Consider the following 20,198-nt stretch of genomic DNA (forward strand, 5'->3'; position numbering starts at 1 on the left):
AAGGGGCTACAAAGATTTTTACACAGCACTGAATACTATTTGTCCATGCCCTCGTTTGGCACACCCAGGGTTGCTACTTTTTAGTACTCATTTAGGGCCTAAATTGCTAGTTAGCTACCCCGGAACGGAAATCGGTGCCAGGCTGAATATCAAGCTGAATGGTCGGCCCTCGCACATTTGAACTACACAGTGCAGTTCTTACAGCTACAGAAGGTAGCTGATGTAAACAGACTTAATACATTGATTAGGAGGGCAGGTTCTATTTTAGGTATGAGATTAGAGATCTTAGAGATGGTTTTAGAGAAGAAGATGTTGTCTAAAATGATGAGTTTTTTTGGAAATGATTCTCATCCTTTACATGAAAGTTTGGAGTCATATCGTAGCTCCTTTAGTAATCGATTGATTTTGTCCAGAGGGTTACTGATCATTATGAGAGATCTTTTTTTTACCTGCAGCTATTGCTGTTTTTAATTCTTCTCTTTCAAGCAGGTAATTGTGTTTGTTTTAGTTATTTATAATGTGTAATGTATTATAATGTAATTATTTATAATAGGTGTGTTTTGTGCGTTTGTATGTTAAACGAGTAAACTCTAGCATAACAATTTCCTTCGGGATTAATAAAGTTTTTAATCTATCAATTAAATAAGTAGACACACACACACACACATATATATAAACTGTGCCTGGCAGATACATTACCTTGCCCAGCGACTGGTGGCTCAGGGTTATGAGATTTCATGGGGTCCAGTCGATCCTTCTCCAGCTGCTTCCTCGTACTCCTCTGGCGAGGTTCTCTGAACATTGGAAGAGCATGAGCTATTGGAGACAACAAAGAGGCCGAGTTATTATAACTGGAAACCATCACCTTATTTAAAATATTTGAAGTGAATCCTTTACTAGGAAAAATTATTCCCAGATATATCATTAGGAGCATGGAGAACTAAGCCAAGCATGACTTACTGTTACAAAAGCTAATTCCTGCAGATCTGACCAGAGAAGTAGCATTTCTACTCTCTAGGCTTCCAAAAAGAAATTACAAAGATCACCCAAATCCTGATGGAAGCGCCAAATACTGCAATGGATTACTGTGATGGTAAACCTGTGATAATAACTGCAACAGCTCTGGTGTAACTTAGTTTGAACCCATTTTACTAGGCTGGCTGAATTCTCAACCACACATTCTGCAGAAAGGTTTTCATCGACAAAGACATTTGCAGCTTGTCTGGAGAGAAAAAAGGTAACCCATTAAAGAAAAAGTTTAGTGTAAAAATAAAAACTGGGTAAATAGATAGGCTGTGCAAAATAAATAGTGTTTCTAATATAGTTAGTTAGCCAAAAATGTAATGTATACTGAACTGTTCCTTCATGGACTGGGTTATTCCACTGGGTGTATTGGACAAGCCTTCTGTATCACCAATGGGCTTCTAAAAAAAAAGTATGTACATGTATAAGACCTGTTATCCAGAATATTTGGAACCTGGGGTTTTTCAGATAAGAGATCTTCCGTAATCTCTCCATAACTTAAGGCTACTTAAAAATAATTAAAATACTGAATAAACCAAAAAGGTTTGTTTTGCCTTCAATAAAGATGAATTATTGTATTTCAGTTGGGAACAAGTACAAGGTACTGTTTCATTATTCCAAAGAAAAAGGAAATCCTTTTTAAAAATGCGAGTTATTTGATTATAATGGGAGGTGGCCTTCCTGTAATTCGAAGCTTTCTGGATAAAGGGTTTCTAGATAACAGATCCCATACCTGTACACATATATTTTAGCCATTTTAACTGCTATATTTTTTCCTCATTCAAAATATAACATCAAAATACCCAATAGCCCATGGGAAAAGTCAGGACAGACAAAAAAAGTGGCCTCTGCTACTGTTCATCGGAACGTTCAACACTAGTTTCCAGTCTTGCTGCCCTTTTAAACTGCTTGACAAAATATTAAGTGCTTCCAATCCCCAAAATTAATTTTAGAATGGAAAAACACAGGCGTGCCATTCGTATAAATGCCAAGGAACATTTTATGAAAGTTCTTCTGAACTGAGCGATAGGATAAAGGGAAAAGAAGGCTGATTCTGCATTTTGTGGAGGAAATCTGAACCATGATATAACGGTGGCACTCCTTACTTCTGGCTTTAGGCGGCTGAGCTATAGTTACTTCCAGCAAGTAAAGGAAAATATGATCATCAGGAGGTTCTTAATATTATTAAATTATCATTTAATGGGCCTTTTTGCTGCCAGCTAGAACATTTTCACATCTGCTAGGCTCACTAAATGGTCTGAGCAAGGGAGGCCTTGTGGATTATGTTTCTTTAATATCCTTGTTGACTTTGTGCATTATCAGCAACACATGGTTCCTTTTAATAAAGCAAATTGAAATGGGATAAGCTTTGAGCACCACCCAGAAATGGTAGACCTCTCATTCTAATCAGCTGGTGCAGCTCTACAAAATGCATATTTCCCCTCCAAAGACGGGGAAGGCATCTACTAACACAACCATAAATAATATTATTTAGGGGGAGGGAGGCATGTCTGCTATGATGTAGTTTAGAGGGTATTTTTTCAATGTATCATGCATTTTCTCTAAGTAGAAGTCTTCATTGCGGTCTCAGTTCTTATACTGAATAGATAGTACTTCAGGCAAAAACTAGAAAAAAATCAGACAATGGTTTGCAGCCTCCGTTTTGTTTAATGTCTGCAAGCGGAAACACCCTCAAGTTATTCATGTTATTTTGCTTCTCATAAATCTATAATGACAATTTACCTGGCATTGGCTATTTGGCTTTATTTGTTCTGCTACCGTATACTGCTGCAATTAAATACTTGCCGAGGAAAGCCTCAGATCATTCCAGTTTGCTGGGGTTCAAAGAGTTATCTATCTTACATGCATTAAACAAGGTCAGGAAAGATCCTTCATGAAAAATCAGGCTGATGGGAGATAGAGATTATTAGATTTGATGTAGGGTCAGGCAACCTAAGTACCGTATATACTCGAGTATAAGCCGTCCCGAGTATAAGCCGAGGTACCTAATTTTACCTCGAAAAACTGGGAAAGCTTATTGACTCGAGTATAAGCCTAGGGTAAGAAATTCAGCAGCTTCTGGTAAGTTTCAATCAAAAAATTGAGGATTTCTGCTCCCATTGGAGGAGCCGGCGTCTCGTTTTTGGATGCCGGCGACCATTCTTGGACGCCGGCGAATATTCTTGGAGACTATTCTTGGATGCCGGCGACTATTTTTGGACGCCGGCGACTATTCTTGGGCGTCGGCGACTATTCTTGGGCGCCGGCGACTATTCTTAGACGCTGGTGACCGTTTTTGCGCTTGACCCGAGTATAAGCCGCGGTAGAGTTTTTCAGCATATTTTGGGGGCTGAAAAACTCGGCTTATACTCGAGTATATACGGTAATACCTGCAATGCTGTTGGTTTCCTGGCATGGTGGGCAAACGTGTGCAAATAAAAACTGCCAACAAGAACATTCTACCACTTAGTAGTCCTCTTCCACTGTATCAACCTAGGTACCATTTTTATACAGTTGATTGCCCGGTGGCCAAAAAGTCAGATCATCCTGATTTGATGTGGCATGTGGATCAGGGCTCAGACCAGCATAATCAGATCTTATAGAGTATGTTGAGCTTAAGGCTGATTATCCGTTTGTGTGGGCAGTTTGTGGGGAGCAATAATTGCCTACAGTTTGATATGATCTGCCCCACACTTGCAGACAGAACTGTGGTTCTGGGGTGGTAGTAAACATGCTATATTTGCCTACTTAAAGACTGTTTGATCTAGTTCAATATAATTTATCAGTCATTATAGTTGGCAGCTATGGGCAGATGAAAAATCTGTAGGATGGAAAGGGAAGCCTTCTTTTGATATGGTCCTGCCTCTTGGGGCTGGGATGAATGTCTTCTTTGTGCTTTGAGTTAAAAAACAGGCAAAAAACGTAACGTATTTGTGGAGTTCATATTCAGGATTCAAACAAATGCATTTTAAAAGTGATATAGACTTGCTGGGTATTTACATAGGTGTAATAATGTAATCCTGGGTCAGAGTTTCTGCTTGCCGTGCCTTTCGCTGCGTTTTAACAACACATAACTTGGCTCCCCTGGGAAAGAAATGGCAGAGAGGGGCACAATGGTTAATATTCATTGTACAACATAGGAAACATGTACTTTAAACCCTTGGTAATTACTAATGCCCTCCTGCAGGCTCTGTAACCTTTATAAACCTAAGGGGTTAAATAACAAATGTATAATGCTCTGCCTGCTTTCCTCCTCACAATACCCTCCTTTGGAGCAAAGGATCCAACTTTTTCTGTCCGTGAGACGAGGATCTTAAATTGTAAGCTCCTGATATGAATTTAGAAATAAATGATAATTCATTAAAATGACATTTTAATTCTAATATCCACCAAAAGGATAAGAACTCCAGATACTTCAACTTTGCTTGAAACTGTACACGGTAGAAAGGTTAATACTAAGGACAATGGCACTAGGATGCGGTGTTTGGTATCCATAAACACGAGACAAGATGCAAAAGGATTTCTAAAGTATATCTAAGATCAAGGGGCACCAATATTAATAGTACATTCAAAACAAAGCAGTGATCACCAATCTGCAAAGAAAGAACATTAAATAGAGAACAGCAGTCTTTCCTCCAATTCCAAAAATGTTTGGTAAGCCAAATAGAGGTTCTCCTGCTCGAACATAAACCCAGGAGATGATGCCAATATCTGAAATTCTAGAGAGTCATAATATTAGTATTATTTATTTAATTAAGGGATGATATATGTAAAACCAACCTATAGTACTAATCCACACACACAAACATGACTACAACATACCTCTGGCTCCTGTTGGGATCGTAATATACTTTAGCCAATCCATTGCCAGTGCCCACCATGATCTGGTTCAGCTTTGGGTGCCATAGGCATCGAACAACACTCTGCAATGAAAGCAAGAAATGAATGCATACAGAAAGAAGTATCTCCATAAAGATGCCATTTTTGGCCACTGTATTTCTTGCATTTCAAGCAAGCTCCTCCAATTTGTTCGCAACAATGTTCCTGGAATTTAGGAACCAAGTCACTTTCTTATGGTTTGCAGGATATCCAAGAAACTAAATAAGAGGATTCACCCTAAAATTTTAGTTAACATAACCTGCACGTTGGGCCCCTCTTCAAACGCTTTATAAAATGCTTTTTGGTTCATTATAGTGAACATTATCCTAGGCTTACTGGTTGCTCCGTTCAGCCTAGCTGCCAAATAAGATCTTTCCTGATTTGACCACCCACATAAAAAGAAAATGTAAGATGAATAAACTGAGAAATATTTTGAAGAAATTGGTACCTTAAAGCTTTCTAGAATGCTTCCTGGAATAAAAAATGAAACATCTCTTTGCAGAGATTAGTGTATCCAAACTCCCGATCTAAGCTTAGCCTGTTTGTGTTGGTTACTACTCTTAATATTAGGTTGTGTGTCTGTTTAGCTTACATTAATATAGAGAGGCACTTGCTACTGTCAAGGAAATGTTTCTCAAAGCCACGGTACTTGAGCTAAATTCAAACAAATCACCAAGCAGCGGTGGGCACAGACCACGTGAGACAATGGACTGTCAGCACAACGCTCATTGATGGAGAAACACAATAAAGACGTTTTGCCAAAGGTGGGGAAAATTTGTTGTCTACAACATAAATGTATTACATAGGACAGGAGAAGAGGTTAACCGCCCTTCTGTCTCAGGAATTGAACGGTTCTTCCCCCCACTAGCGATATGAGGTTAATTGAATTTTTATCTTGAGCAGAATGTGCTTACTAGTGATACCCTCCCAAGTGAAATAAAGCCAATATCTCCCATAAGAAAGCTCTGTTAGCCAGCTCAGATGCAGGCAGCCTTAGTACTGAATTGTGTAAACACTTTTGCACCATGAAATATTGCAATAGTTGCAATTTCACTTGATTTTGTTTTGCCAATTTATATACTTCTCTTTCTTAATAGAGAAGTATAAAATAATACCAAATAATAATATTAAAGAAAAGTAATTCAGAAATGGTCACATGGGGAATGTCAAATATGATTTATGTTTATTACAGGGCAACGGCTTTGCTTTCATAAAGCTCGCTGTGTGTGAGCGAAACGCATCAGGCAGCTTTCAAATCTGCACAGTGTAGTTATTTTGCCCCTCTCTGCCAGGATTTAGTGGTACGCAAAATCTTTATAATTCATCTTGATCATTTTATAAGCATGAAGCTCAACTAGTATTCAGAATAATCATTTTAGCAGGAAAACAGCTGATATTGGCACTTACTGTTAATATGTAGGTCCTTAGTTTTAGACTGCTCAAGATCGCTTTGGTTTTGCTTAGATCCCCTTAAGGTAATAAAATAGGGAATATCACAATTGGCATTGTGGTCATGTGCCTTTTGCTTTTATTGTTTTATTTTTAATGATGATAACTGCATAGTTCATAAATTCCTCTCTAAGGTAGTAGAGTAGAGGAGGAGTAAACATATAGGTCTCTCGTCTATCATGGAAAAACTCTCCATTTCCCCAATTTTTTTCTTTTTTGGGGGGTTGAAACAATTAAACTTGTCTTGTGATTCTCCCTGTATATTGACATGACTTGGAGGTGGGTGTGACAAGTTAAACCTTCTCTTTGTTGCTACATGTAGGTAGTGTCCTGATGAGATTTGAGGCAACTGTGCAGAGTGTATAAGGCAGAGCCCTTGTATACTTGTGTAAGTATGTAATTAAGCAGACTATATACTGCATTAATAAAATTATAACCATATATATATATATATATATATATATATATATATATATATATATATATATATATATATATACATACATATATATATATATATATATATATATATATATATATATATATATATATATATATATCTTTTATATTGTTTGGAACATTGTGAAAGTGAAGAGGAGCTGCAGCTCTCTGACTGGCTGATAAGGTGCAGAAGAAATTTTTAATAGGGATGCACCGAATCCAGGATTCGGTTCGAGATCCAGCCTTTTTCAGCAGGATTGGCCGAATCCATGTGCCTAGCCGAACCAATACCAATCCCTATTTGCATATGTAAATTAGGGGCAGGAAGGGTTATCATGATTTTTTACCATAAAACAATGAAGTTAAAAAAAATGTTCCCACTTTTTCTTTTCCTGCCCCTAATTTGCATATATGCAAATTAGGATTCACATTCTGTGCAGTATTCGGCCAAACCTTTCACGAAGGATTGGGCCGAATCCCAAATAGTGGATTCGGTGCATCCCTAATTTTTAAACCAGTACACAAGCATAGAGTGTAGTGCTACACAATCAATCTCACCGCTTTTTGTAGCGTCGGGAAGCTTGATAAAGGGCTGGTTATGCCCGAAACGTTGCTTCATTTGCACAAATAAATTTCTTTAACTTTACCGGAGTGCTGCTGGAATTTGTATTGTAATTTTTAAACCAGGTTATCGATGAACCGACTAATAACCATGGCACATAGAAATCAAATTACACCAACCAAAAATCATATTATTTTCATATTGGTAATCCTGCAGCCAGGTTAAATGTAATTTATTTATTATTAATTTATAAATACATTTATAAATAAATATTATTAATTAATGTATTACCCCCCGCCACAAAAAATACCTAGAATGTGATGATAGCATATAAATATATTATAATATATAAGATAATTACTGTGCTGAAGGAATGCTCCTATGAGGCTCCCTTGCTTTGGAACCGTTAAGGTGCCTCCAGGCCGTTATATAACATTATGAATCCCTCTGCAGGAAGCAAGCATGTTCTAAAATACCATAACAATGGAAAATCTAATTTTAATGTGACCTACGTATTTAAATTGTATTATGCAAACTAAAAACAGCTTGAAAAGCCTGTAACTTCTCTGAAACCTATTCATCAATCTGAAAACCTAAAAAGACGCAAGTCTCCTCGAACATCTGTCAGTCTCAGTTATGGATCAGAGACACACAGCCCAAAAAATGTGACGGTGTGAACTGACTAAAAAGTAATTTTGGGTGGAAGAGAAAAAGAAAAAAAACGTTCTTCTTTCTGGATGTGCCAAGTTTGATTTCTCCCTGAGTGGCCGTGCTGTTCCCTGACGTTTTACTTCTGATCTGCTGCACTCGACCAGCCAAGGCCAGCAGACGGGAGAACTGTCAGTTGAGAAGATATTTCGCTAGCTGAAGACATTCTGACAGCGGAAAAGTAAGGTTGTGACTGGGTGATTAGAGAAAGTTTGCTCTGACAGTTTATCTTAGAACTTATCAGGCTCACCATGTGCCAGTAACATTGTCAAACCATTAAACCTCAAGTGCGATCAGATAATAGCATGCAACACAGCCAGAATATTCCCTTTATTTGAACATTTGTAATGTTGGTCTTTAATTTTTATAAGCCGATCTTCTTTTATTTGAGCAATACCCGTCAGCACTGTACAGCAGCTTCTTACTGTAACGGTCAGCACCCAACACCAGAACAAACACCAGGCACCCTGGTCTCGGCTCATGCTTCACCAGTAGTGTGACCGCCTTTGGGCCTCGGGAGGAGCCCTCGGCTTACTTGGATGCTACCTGGACTTAAACGAGAGGTGCAAGATGAGGGTTCTGGATAGGCAGAGGGGCACGACTGTAAAGCAAAGTCTTTGGACAGAAGGTCGTAGTACAAGGCGTGAGGCAATAGAGTAGTCAGATCAGGCCGGTCGAGGCAGGCAGAAAGTCAGTGTAAACAATTCAGGCCGGGTCTGGGCAGGCAGCGTTCAAAGCGAGGTCAGGCAGGCAAGGGTCAAAACTGGGAGATCGATCAGAGGGATACAGCAGAAGAGGTAGTCGAAATTCAGGCAATGGATCAGGATACAGAGGTCAGAATCGTCAGGAACAGGCAGGGGTCACAACAGGTAGTCAGAATCACACACAGAATCAGAATAGCAACAGCTAAAGGCACCAGGAATCATATTTTTGAATTTGGCGCCATTGCGCGCTGACGTTATACGTCAGCACGCCTGCGCCTTTAAATAGCGAGAATGCGCGCGGCACGCTTTAGGGAGGAAGCCGGCAATAGGAGCGGCGGGCGTCCACGCGGCACCACTAGACCACCAGGGTAAGAGTTCCTGACACTTACTTCCATGATTTTTGGGGGCACACTGTGATTTTGTACTACATCAGAAGCCATACTTGCTCTAAATGCGGCAGTTAAGAGGTCAGCAGGCCAAAGTGTTCTAGAGTAATTAGCAAGAACATCTTGCTGCAGATGGTGTATCTGTACATCGTTCTACAATTCAGCACAATTTGCACAAAGAACATCTGTATGGCAGGGGGATGAGAAAGAAGCCCTTTCTGCCACAAACAGAGTCGCTTGTTGTATGCAAAAGCTCATTTAGACAAGCCGCAGTCATTTTGGAACAAAGTGCTTTGGATTGATGAGACAAAGAGTTATTTGGTCATAACAAAAAGCACTTTGCATGGCGGAAGAAGAACACCGCATTCCAAGAAAAACACCTGCTACCTACTGTCACATTTGGTGGAGGTCCCATCATGCTGTGGGGCTGTGTGACTAGTTCAGGGACTTGGGCTCTTGTTAAAGTCGAGGGTCGGATGAATTCAACTCAATATTAAGAAATTCTTCAGGATAATGTTCAAGCATCAGTCACAAAGTTGAAGTTACACAGGGGTTGGATATTCCAACAAGACAATGACCCTAAACCCACTTGGAAATCTACAAAGACATTTATGCAGAGGGAGAAGTACAATATTCTGGAATGGCCGTCACAGTCCCCCGACTTGAATATCATGGAAAATCTATGGGATGATTTGAAGCAGACTGTCCATATTCGGCAACCATCAAATTTAACTGAACTGGAGAGATTTTGTATGGACGAATGATCAAAAAAAGCCACATCCAGAATCCAGACACTCATCAAAGGCTATAGGAGGCGTCTAGAGGCTGTGACTTTTGCAAAAGGAGCTCAACTAAGTATTGATGTAATATCTCTGTTGGGGTGCCCAAATTTATGCACCTGTCTCATTTTGTTATGATGCATATTGCATATTTTCTGTTAATCCAATAAACGTTATGTCAATGCTGAAATACTACTGTTTCCCTAAGGCATGTTATATATTAAAAGGATATAAAATGATATATATATAATGTTTTATTACAGAGAAAAAGGAAATCATTTTTAAAAATTTGGATTATTTGGATTAAATGGCGACAGCCTTTCTGTAATTCAGAGTTTATTTTCACAATTATGTCATAAGTTTGGGCTGCCCAGGCTAACTAAAAGTTTCTCGTGTCTATAGAAATCTTGGAAGTATATGGAGGTGTAAAAAAAAAATAAGAAAATATATATGAGTGAAATTCTTAACTTAAAAATATCAGTTTCCCTATCCAGATTTAAATTAACACCATGTTAAATTAACAACTGTTATACCCCTAGAAAAATGAGTTCTCTCCTTTGTAATTCTCTCTAAAGACCCCTAAAACAAATCAAGTTTCAAAACTTGTTTTGAACTAAAAAAAATTCTTTCAATATTAATGACCCTTTGGCCACATCCATCTTCCCAGACAAGAGCTGCAATCAAAGTCATTGCAAAATAGAAATGTATTGTTTTACTAATTCAAAGCTTGTTTGCAGTGAAAAGAAATTCCTTTGGCTTCGGGCAATAATTAAATCACCTGTCACCCATAACTTGTTTTGAACTGTAGGTCAAACATGCAACATGTGCTATACTTTATTATCACACATAGACTCCATTCACTTGGAATACTTTGCAGTTCAGTTGCAGGGAAATATGACTGTCATTTGTCAAACTGTATGTGCACCTTGCTGCCTTACACTGCCCCATAGGAATGAGTGAACTTTGGAAAGTTCATGTTATTAGCCTGTGTTACCGAGCGGCACTTGTCATTTTACAGCTATAACAGGTTTCTCGTTTTGTTGGAATTATTTCCAGTTATGTCAGATAGTCTCTGTTACCCAGTTATTAAAGGGCGTGTAAAGGCAAAAAATAAAATCCCATTTTTACTTTCTTTAATGAAAAAGAAACCTATCTCCAATATACTTTAATTAAAAAATGTGTACCATTTATATAAGAAACCTGACTGTATGCAGTGAAATTCTCCCTTCATTTACTGCTGTGGATAGGAATTGTCAGATGGTCCCTAACTGCTGAGCAGGGAAACAATCATACTTATGAACAGCAGGGGGAGCCCCCGCCTTACTTCCCAGCCATGCAGAACTTAAGCAGCTTTGTATATGACGATCCCTAAGCAGCCCAGACCACACTGAGCATGTGCACAGTCTTAGTCTTGCAAAGATGTATAACAAAGTTACAAGATGGCGACTCCCTGTGGCCAACTTTGAAAGCATAAATGATTTGTTTGATTAGGCTTGTGGCGCAGTAAGTTTGTGTGTATATTTAGTATACAAAATACAGCATTTCTAGCCTTATTCTATTTTAGACTTTACATGCCCTTTTTAAATTAATACTGAAGACTTAAAATGAATATGGCTAGAAATGCTGTATTTTATATACAGGTATGGGACCTCTTATCTGGAAACGGTTATGCAGCCAGCTCCGAAATAAGGGAAGGCCGTCTCCCACTGACTCCATTTTAAACAAAAAATTTAGTTTTTCAAAAATGATTTCCTTTTTCTCTGTAGTAATAAAACAATACTTTGTACTTGATTCCAACAAAGATATCCATATTGATGGCAAGACAATGCTACTGGATTTATTTCATGTTTAAATGATTATTTAGTAGACTTGAGGTCTGGTTATCCAAATTATGGATTTGGCACATCAGCTCTAATATAAATAAAATAAGAGAAAATAATAACAAGAAGTATTCCTGCCTCAAAATAAACATTTTCTCCTGCTGTCCTCCTGACGATGAGTAGGGTCCCCTAAACTACTCCACACTTCGACACATGACGATAACATTATGACCACCACTCATAAGTAAGATGTGGAAAAGAAACAGAAGATAAGAGGCAAAGAGAGGCAAAAACTCATAAACTTGGGGGCTGGTGTCCTTGAGATGCTTGAACAGTTGTGGAAGATGGGGGGCTCAGGTTAAAGGCCAGTTATTGTGAGATCTGGGGAGAATGCACCTTTGCTCCCCTAGATATACCTGAAAGCCCAGATTGAATGTCATTTAGGTTAATAATTGAGATGGAAAGGTATATGCAGTCCTAGATATTGTTGGCATTATTGATGAAATTACTGAGCCAAGATATTCTAATACAACTTCACCTATGAGATACGGATGAGATACAAATGTAGATGCTAGAGAAAGAAAGGTCCTGTGGGCTCCAGAGAGGTACAATAGCTTTATTATGTTAGTTTAAAACACCACCAAAATACTTTCATCTTATAAATTGGCTCATTAGAAATTTGCATTCATAACTTCCAAAGGACTAGTGGTCCAGTTATATAAACCCATCCAAACACACACAAACAAAAAAAAAACAAATGTTATTTTATGGTTATTGTTCCTGAGCTCATAATCATAAATCCCAAACTTTTCAAACTTTAACTCTAGGAGAAAACAAAATAAAACCGCATGGAGTATATCAACAATGACACTCTAGAGAAGCAACCTAAAATAATTCATTTCAATCAACCAAAGCCATTAAATGAACCCACGCGGAACAAACAAAATATTCATGTTCAGCCTGAATTCCTATTTTCAAGGTGAAGCCGTAGACCAGAGACACAGGGTTTTTTTTTGTTCAACTCTCCAAGGGATATTAAATAGAAGCATATGGGCCCTGCTCATATTAACATTCTGTTTCATATCAAATTATAAAAAGAACAAGTTCTAAGTAACCAATAATTTACATTCTTTAAGTGAAAACACAAAATCTCACACATTCAGAGACACCTTAACAGAATAGTAAAGTCCATTGGAATAGCAATTTATTAGTATAATAAAATTAGAAGGGAAATAATAATATTTAAAGGGAAACTCCCACTAAACTGTTAGGAATGCTTTATAAAACTTTTTCACAAACAAATTTCATAAATGATGTACATTTCTAAAATATAAATGGTTCATTTTGTGCTTCCACAGCCTATCATTTTTTTCCTTACAATTAGATCAGGTGAAATCTGTCAGTGACAGAAAAAAAAACTGGGTTGAGGAACTCAGAAATAAATAAACAACTTTAGGGAAGAAAAATAAAACTGTTTAGGAAAATTAGTCATTTACTAGTAATTGTTTTTTTAATAAAAATAATTATGTAATTTGGGCAATGTGCAAAAAACAAGGCACTTTCACATGATTTTTGTTCTCTGCACCTTGCTCCAATTTCATAAATCCCTGCAAAGCTGTGTGGGGTCCCCAAGCTTTTTTTTTCACCAGTGAGTAAGGTTGCCACCTTTTCTATAAAATAATACTGCCTTAGCCCCGCCCAAAGCCCCACCCCCAATCCCACCCAAAGCCACACACCCTGTGACTAGCTATTAAAGCCCCCAGTCACGCTGACGCCGCCCACAAACTTCTCATCATTACGCCGTAGCACAGCCCGCATAGCACAGCCCGCAGAGCAGGGGAATTTGGAGCAGGGAGGGAGGAGGGAGCAGCTTAAACGTAAGTGTCATTTCTCCCCACAAAAAATTACTGGCCAATGTTATTGCCGGTATTATCTTAATACCAGCACTGGCCTCCATACCCATTTTACCGGCTAAGCCGGTAATTTACCGGCCAGGTGGCAACCCTACCAGTGAGCCACATTCTAATGTAAAAAGAGTTGGAGAGCAACTCAAGCATGAAAAATGTTCCTGGGGGTGGGTGCCAAATAACTGCTGTGATTGGCCATCTGGTAGCCCCTATGTGGACTGGCAGCAGCCTACAGGAGGCTCTGTTTTGCAGGACACAGGTTTAATTCAACCATAATTTGCCTCCAAGTCTGGAACTCAAAAATAAGCACCTGCTTTTAGCCCACTGGGAGCAACATCCAAGGGGTTGGTGAGCAACATGTTGTTCAAGAGCCACTGGTTGAGGATCACTGTTCTAGCTATTATGGGATCTATTGTCCTACTATAGTAAACTCAAACTGTGAATTATTCTATATTTACATTGATAACATTTTATTTGTTATATTGCAAAGATTTTGGAATGGGTAACTAAGCTTAGCAGCTTATAGGCCTGAGCATGGGGCCAAAATTACATTCTACCCAAGGCTGGGCCAGGCCCGGCTGGGCGCCCATGGCAACCCGACGATGGAGAGAGCAACGGAGAGGAGGAGAACGTCACGGAGTGGAGGGGCATGTGACAGGAGGGAGGGTAGAGCGACAGAGGGAAGGAATGGGAGTGTGAACCTGACTAGGGGTAGGCAGAAGACAGTTTTAGAGGTAGCTGCCCAGCGCCCCCCTCTCATTCCGCTCTAGGCAGCTGCCTCTTCTGCCTACCCCTAGTTCTGGCCCTGATTCTGCCCAACAAAAATCTAGTTGGGTCTCTGTGAGATATTGGTTGGCCATACAAGCAGATCAGCCTGATTTGGTTTACCACCTAGCTTGCATGGACATCTTTAGTCAAGAAAAGAATTAAAGAAAGGCCTTCTATAAGCTTTTTTGCTATGACTCTGAAATTTGAGAAGTGGTTAACAAGACCCTGCAAAAAAGTCCTTAGTTCTTTTGATAAGAAAGACAGAAACACCCATTGCAGCCAGTCTGAAAATCTTTTCACTGTAGAGGATGGATCAAAATCTATTAGGGGCCGATTCACCAAGGGTCGAATATCGATGGTTAATTAACCCTCGATATTCGACTGGGAATTAAAATCCTTCGACTACGAGTCTCGAAGTCGAAGGATTTTAGCGCAAATAGTTCGATCGAACGATTGAAGGATTATTCCTTTGATCGAATGATTAAATTCTTCGAATCAAACAATTCGAAGGATTTAAATCCAACGAAATATTCAATTCACTTTGAATAATATATTCAAAGAGACTCTATGATTCATTCAAAAAACATCATTACTGGATGGTAAGATTACAAAATATTTCCAAAATAACAGACTGTCCTAAAATAGAGCAGCGCATGGAGTCAGAATTGCTGAGGGTTATTACCCACATAGCTGCTGGGAAATATACTCTCAGAGAGGTATGTGAAAGAGCGCCTCGATACGATTGCATGTCTGTACACTAGGTGCCCAAGTGACTTCAAGAGATTACTATGTTGGCGTGTTATAAGAGTGGTATCAACAGTCTTCCAGCTATATGAAATTCCGTAATCATGTTTATCACAGAATTATGCAAAAAACAGCGCAATTAAATCTTAGAAAAATTTTAATAGAAAGTGGTTTTCTTTTCGCTACTTGTATCTCATCCCAAGAGCAGAGGTTGGAGTCCAAGCTTGAATGACAGAGACGAGGCATCAAAAATGGCTCAACCTCAGTTGGCAGGAAATTCGGAGTCGGCTAACAAGTGGCAAATCATCAAAGGAGGAAAATCCAACACGCACCTTCTGCTTATTCGCATGTGCATTCCTCCTTGTCTGGCAGCTGGCCACAGCCAAAAAGAGGATTGTATTTCAGCAAGAGGAAGTGAAAGGAAATAGCAGACGTGTCTCAGAGAAGTAGCTAAATATGGAATACACGTTGAAAAGCTCAGCTTTTTGAACATGACTAGATGACAAGGTATAATACACTATGTGCCTAGAAGAATATCAGAGATGAAATACAGGAGATCGCAAAAAAAAAACCTTAAGCTCAGGTTAAAATTAAACTTTAATAAGACAATTCGAAAATACTCTTCATTTTCTGTTTTATTTAATATTTCATTATTAGAGTTACGTTAGCTCTATATGTAAACCCATCAGAAACTTACTGCCACTGGAATTGACTGGGCTAATAAATGTCTCCAAAAAAGGCTAAAATAGGCCTCACTGACTACAGACTTCAATTACTGGGATTTAAATGAATCATATCAATGGAAACTCCTTTACTGACAACATCAGATATCCCACTGTGGCTAGACATGGAATGATTTGGCTTCTCTTATAGGCAGTCAAACTGCACTAGTCTTTTTTTTCAATTTGGGTTTTGGTCCCAACAATCAGATATTAACTAAAATAGAAGAAATTGTGTCTCTTCTCACTTCTGGATCTAGCTATGTCTCATCCAGGCGACGGAAGATGCAGCAGATCCAATCTTCTGTTCTGAAAGACCAATGGAACTGCAGGACATATCTTTTAAGGTGTGCACACATGTGCCAACATTTGGGTATGTGTCTCCAACATGGTATTTAGATCAATCTCCCATGATAAACATTCATATGTCGATAAAAGATTTGTTTATTTTGGCTGCCATAATAAGATTTTTTTAATATATATAAGAGAAGAAATTAATTTCAGATTTTCTGCATTAGAATGCTGGGAACTATGGATCCCAACAAACTGAAGGTTATCTATTTGCAAAAAATATATATGTTGAAAGACAAAAAAAAATGTTTACACACTGTTATCTACTGTGTATCCTGTGCTTGAATGGCTGCCCCCATGGCTACACAGCAGCTTGTTTATATAAACTATAGTAGTACTTATCTGTTATCTACTGTGTATCCTGTGCTTGAATGGCTGCCCCCATGGTTACACAGCAGCTTGCCCTCCACATTACAAGCATTATTAAGCTTTGTAGTTTTAAAAAGTTTTACATTTATATAGGATGCACAGGAAAACAAAAACAAGTGAGTAAAGACCCATAGACTTACTTCTGCCTATCTGTCTAGACCAGGTTTCCCCAACTTTTTTTATGTGTGAGCCACATTCAAAAATAGAAAAGTCAGAGAGCAACATAAGTATACCAAAACTTCCTGGGGTGCCAAATATGAGCTGTGTCTGGCTTTTTGGAAGCCTCCATGTGAGCTTGTGGCCAACAGGAGGCTCTGTTTGGCAGTACACATGGTTTTTATTCAATTAAAGTTTGTCTTCAAGCCAAGAATTCAAAAAGTAGCATCTGCTTTGAGGCCACTGAAAACAACATCCAAGGGGTCAGAGTGCAACATGTTACTCAAGAGACACTAGTTGGGGATCACTGGTCTGGACAGAGGCGTTTGTTTAATACCATAACAACATATGCCTAAATGTTAGAAGTCATAGTTTAACATTCCTTGTAATCTTCCCAGAACGTCTGTACTATGACTGAAACGACTCCCCAGATATTGATCTGTGGTTCAGTCACCAAACACCTAGATTTGATTCTGGGTGAAGACTCCTGTGTAAATTCAACGTGTCCCGGGCAAGTCAACTTATCATCTCATATTCTAATATTGTTAACTTGTTGGCTCTCATTTACTAACAAAAGTAAATGGATGAAATAAAGCCAAAATATTTAGCAATATCCCATCCCACCCAATATACCAAATAATGTTGATATGCCTTGTACAATAGAGAGATGCATATTTTACATAAACACACAAACATAATATGATCCGGATAAACTATAAGGGGCAAATTCACTAAATGACGAAGCGCCCAATGCTAGCGTGAATACGTTAATTTGCCGATTGACTAACGGACGCTGGCGGAAATTCTCTAGTGTTACTTCGCACCCTTACGCCTGGCGAATTTGCGCAATGGACGTAACTACGCAAATTCACTAACGTGCAAATTATTTTGAATGCTACCTTTTACGCCAGACTTCCTTGGCCACCTCAGACCAGGCAAAGTGCAATAGAGTAGATAGGGATTGCTTCAAAAAAAGTTAAACATTTTTCTAAGTCCCATAGACGCCAGGCGTATTTTCGCCAGCGCTACGCAAATTCACTAAAATCCGAAGTTGCGGTCAGGGGAAGCGTAAGGTTGCAAAGTTGCGAAGTTGCGCTAGCGTTAATTCGCCAAGCAAAGCAAAGTTACGCTAGCGATGCTTAATTTGCATACGGCGCCAAATTGAAGTTACAATGGAGGTATATGAAGCATCACTGCACAAGCCTGGGAAACCTGGCGTTTTTTTTCATTTTTTATGGATGATAGGCTGAAAAAGATCGAAAATTTTTTGGAGCTACCCTCCTTCCCCCCTACATTTCCTAACTCATGGCACCTTAACTATACAGTGGGCACATGTGTCGTGCAAAAAATACATTTTATTTGATGTTTTGGAGGTTTCCCAGGCTTGTGTAGTGATGCCTCATATACCTCCATTGTAACTTCAATTTGGCGCCATATGCAAATTAAGCATCGCTAGCGTAACTTTGCTTTGCTTGGCGAATTAACGCTAGCGCAACTTGGCAACTTTGCAACCTTACGCTTCCCCTGAGCGCAACTTCGGATTTTAGTGAATTTGTGTAGCGCTGGCGAAAATACGCCTGGCGAAGTGCGGAGAAGCGCGGTGAAGCACGGCGAAGCGCACGCTGCCGCAACAACGAGTCTTAGTGAATGTCCCACTAAGAGTATGGGAGATAACCTCCCAGATGCATTAACGTGCTTGCAGGACCCTAAAGGGGAGAACTAAATATGTGTATTTTTGAATAAATATATAATGTTCAGCTTTGTAGATAAAAAGATAACACTGCCTAACCCTGTCCATCCTTAAGGTGTTCAATGATTCCACTTGAACCAAGGGCTGCAGCCCAACCCATGAAAATCGGTCCCAGTCAAACATTTCTGCTCGTATGAAATGACGATTTTTGTTCAACTTACCTCATATCCTTTAAGTTACTGTTTATCTGTTGAATTTTATGAATTCTTATGTAGTTTTCATACACATCAAATATCACCACATTCACGAATGTTTACTTACGTGTTTGAATTTACACATATATATATGGGATAACTTTCTCCCTACGTGTTTTTTGTATGTTTCTGTTATACCTTTTGAATCGTTTTCTGAATATTTATACATATATTGCATTTTTAGACCTTGGTAGTTGCATTTTCAGCAATTTATGTGTTCTTTTATCTTGACTAATAGTACAGGACGTGTTAGTTCCTTTTAGGATTAGAGTTTTCTTTTTTTCTATTGGTGCCTGCTCTTTTAGATACTAGTGTTATTAGACACATTAAGCCTATGATTGGACAAGATGGACAAGAAACGCGTTGAGTACGTCTTTGAGATAATTATAAAATTTATATAATCATAATTATATAATTATAAAAAGATTTTTAGTTTTTTTAAACTTTGTCTGGCTTTCCTGTGGATTACTAGAGTGCCCAACACCTGCTTTTTCCTACGGTTTATCTCTTCCTTGAGCTGAGGGTCCGGGCTGGAGCACATGGGCCACTGTTTCATACTAGTGAGTTCTTTACAAGGGTGGATGTTCTATGCTATCATTTGTATTTGGGATTAAACATTTCTGCCCACCAAATTTTCCAGCTGACATTCAGGTAGTTAGCTTTTACGTGGGGTCTGCCAAGCCCAGACTAAATCAATCAGTAGAAAGCCTGATGAAGCACTATAAAGATTGTTTCAACTGCTCCTCCAATTGTGGCCTTCATATCTCTTTGGCTTTCACTTGGCATTAAGCATAATGATGTTAGGCTTATGTGTGCATGCAATGCCCGATGTTGCTTCCAGGAATAGTTTGGAACTCATCAGTGATTGTTCCAAATGGGCCAACAAAATGTATCCAAACCTGCACACCCTGGCCTACAAAATAATAGAAGGCCAGTGCAGAATGATGCAGGGATCAGCAACCTTTCAATCCAACGGGTAGAAAAATTCACTGGCACACGTGGCAGATGCAAGCAGGGCCAAGCCCTTGTGATTTATAAGTGAAATACAGTAAAGTTTCGGGGTAACACCCCTTAAAGGTGTGTTACCCCGAAACGTTACTGTTTTTCACTTATAAATCGCAAGGGCTTGGCCCTGCTTGCATCTGCCACGTGTGCCAGTGAATTTTTCTAAGTGTTCCAAATTGGGACATGCAATTATGGCAGGTGTGTCTGAATAATTCTGCCAAAAATTCAACACGATTGAGATTTTTTTATTTGCAGGCATTGTTACTACTTGGTAAAACTATACCATGATAGCATAAATCGGGCCCTGTGTGTATGCAACCCACTGCATAAGTGAAATGCAGATGTTTAAATGTTGCGCATCGAGGCACCATGGATATCAAACCAGTAGCATTACAAGCACTATGGGGCAAATTCACTAAGCCGCGAAGCACCGAACGCTAGCGTTAATTCGCTAGCGTTTGGCATTTTCGCTACTGCGCAAATT

The 20,198-nt window shown here is 39.0% G+C and overlaps 1 pseudogene; it reads right to left on the reverse strand.

Annotated features, from left to right (window-relative positions):
• Window positions 1–472: 472 nt before the first annotated feature.
• Window positions 473–20,198, reverse strand: part of LOC108705406 — a 171,991-nt pseudogene continuing 152,265 nt past the window's right edge.

The sequence above is a fragment of the Xenopus laevis genome, chromosome 1S (genome assembly GCF_017654675.1).
Source record: "Xenopus laevis strain J_2021 chromosome 1S, Xenopus_laevis_v10.1, whole genome shotgun sequence".
NCBI lineage: Eukaryota > Metazoa > Chordata > Amphibia > Anura > Pipidae > Xenopus > Xenopus laevis.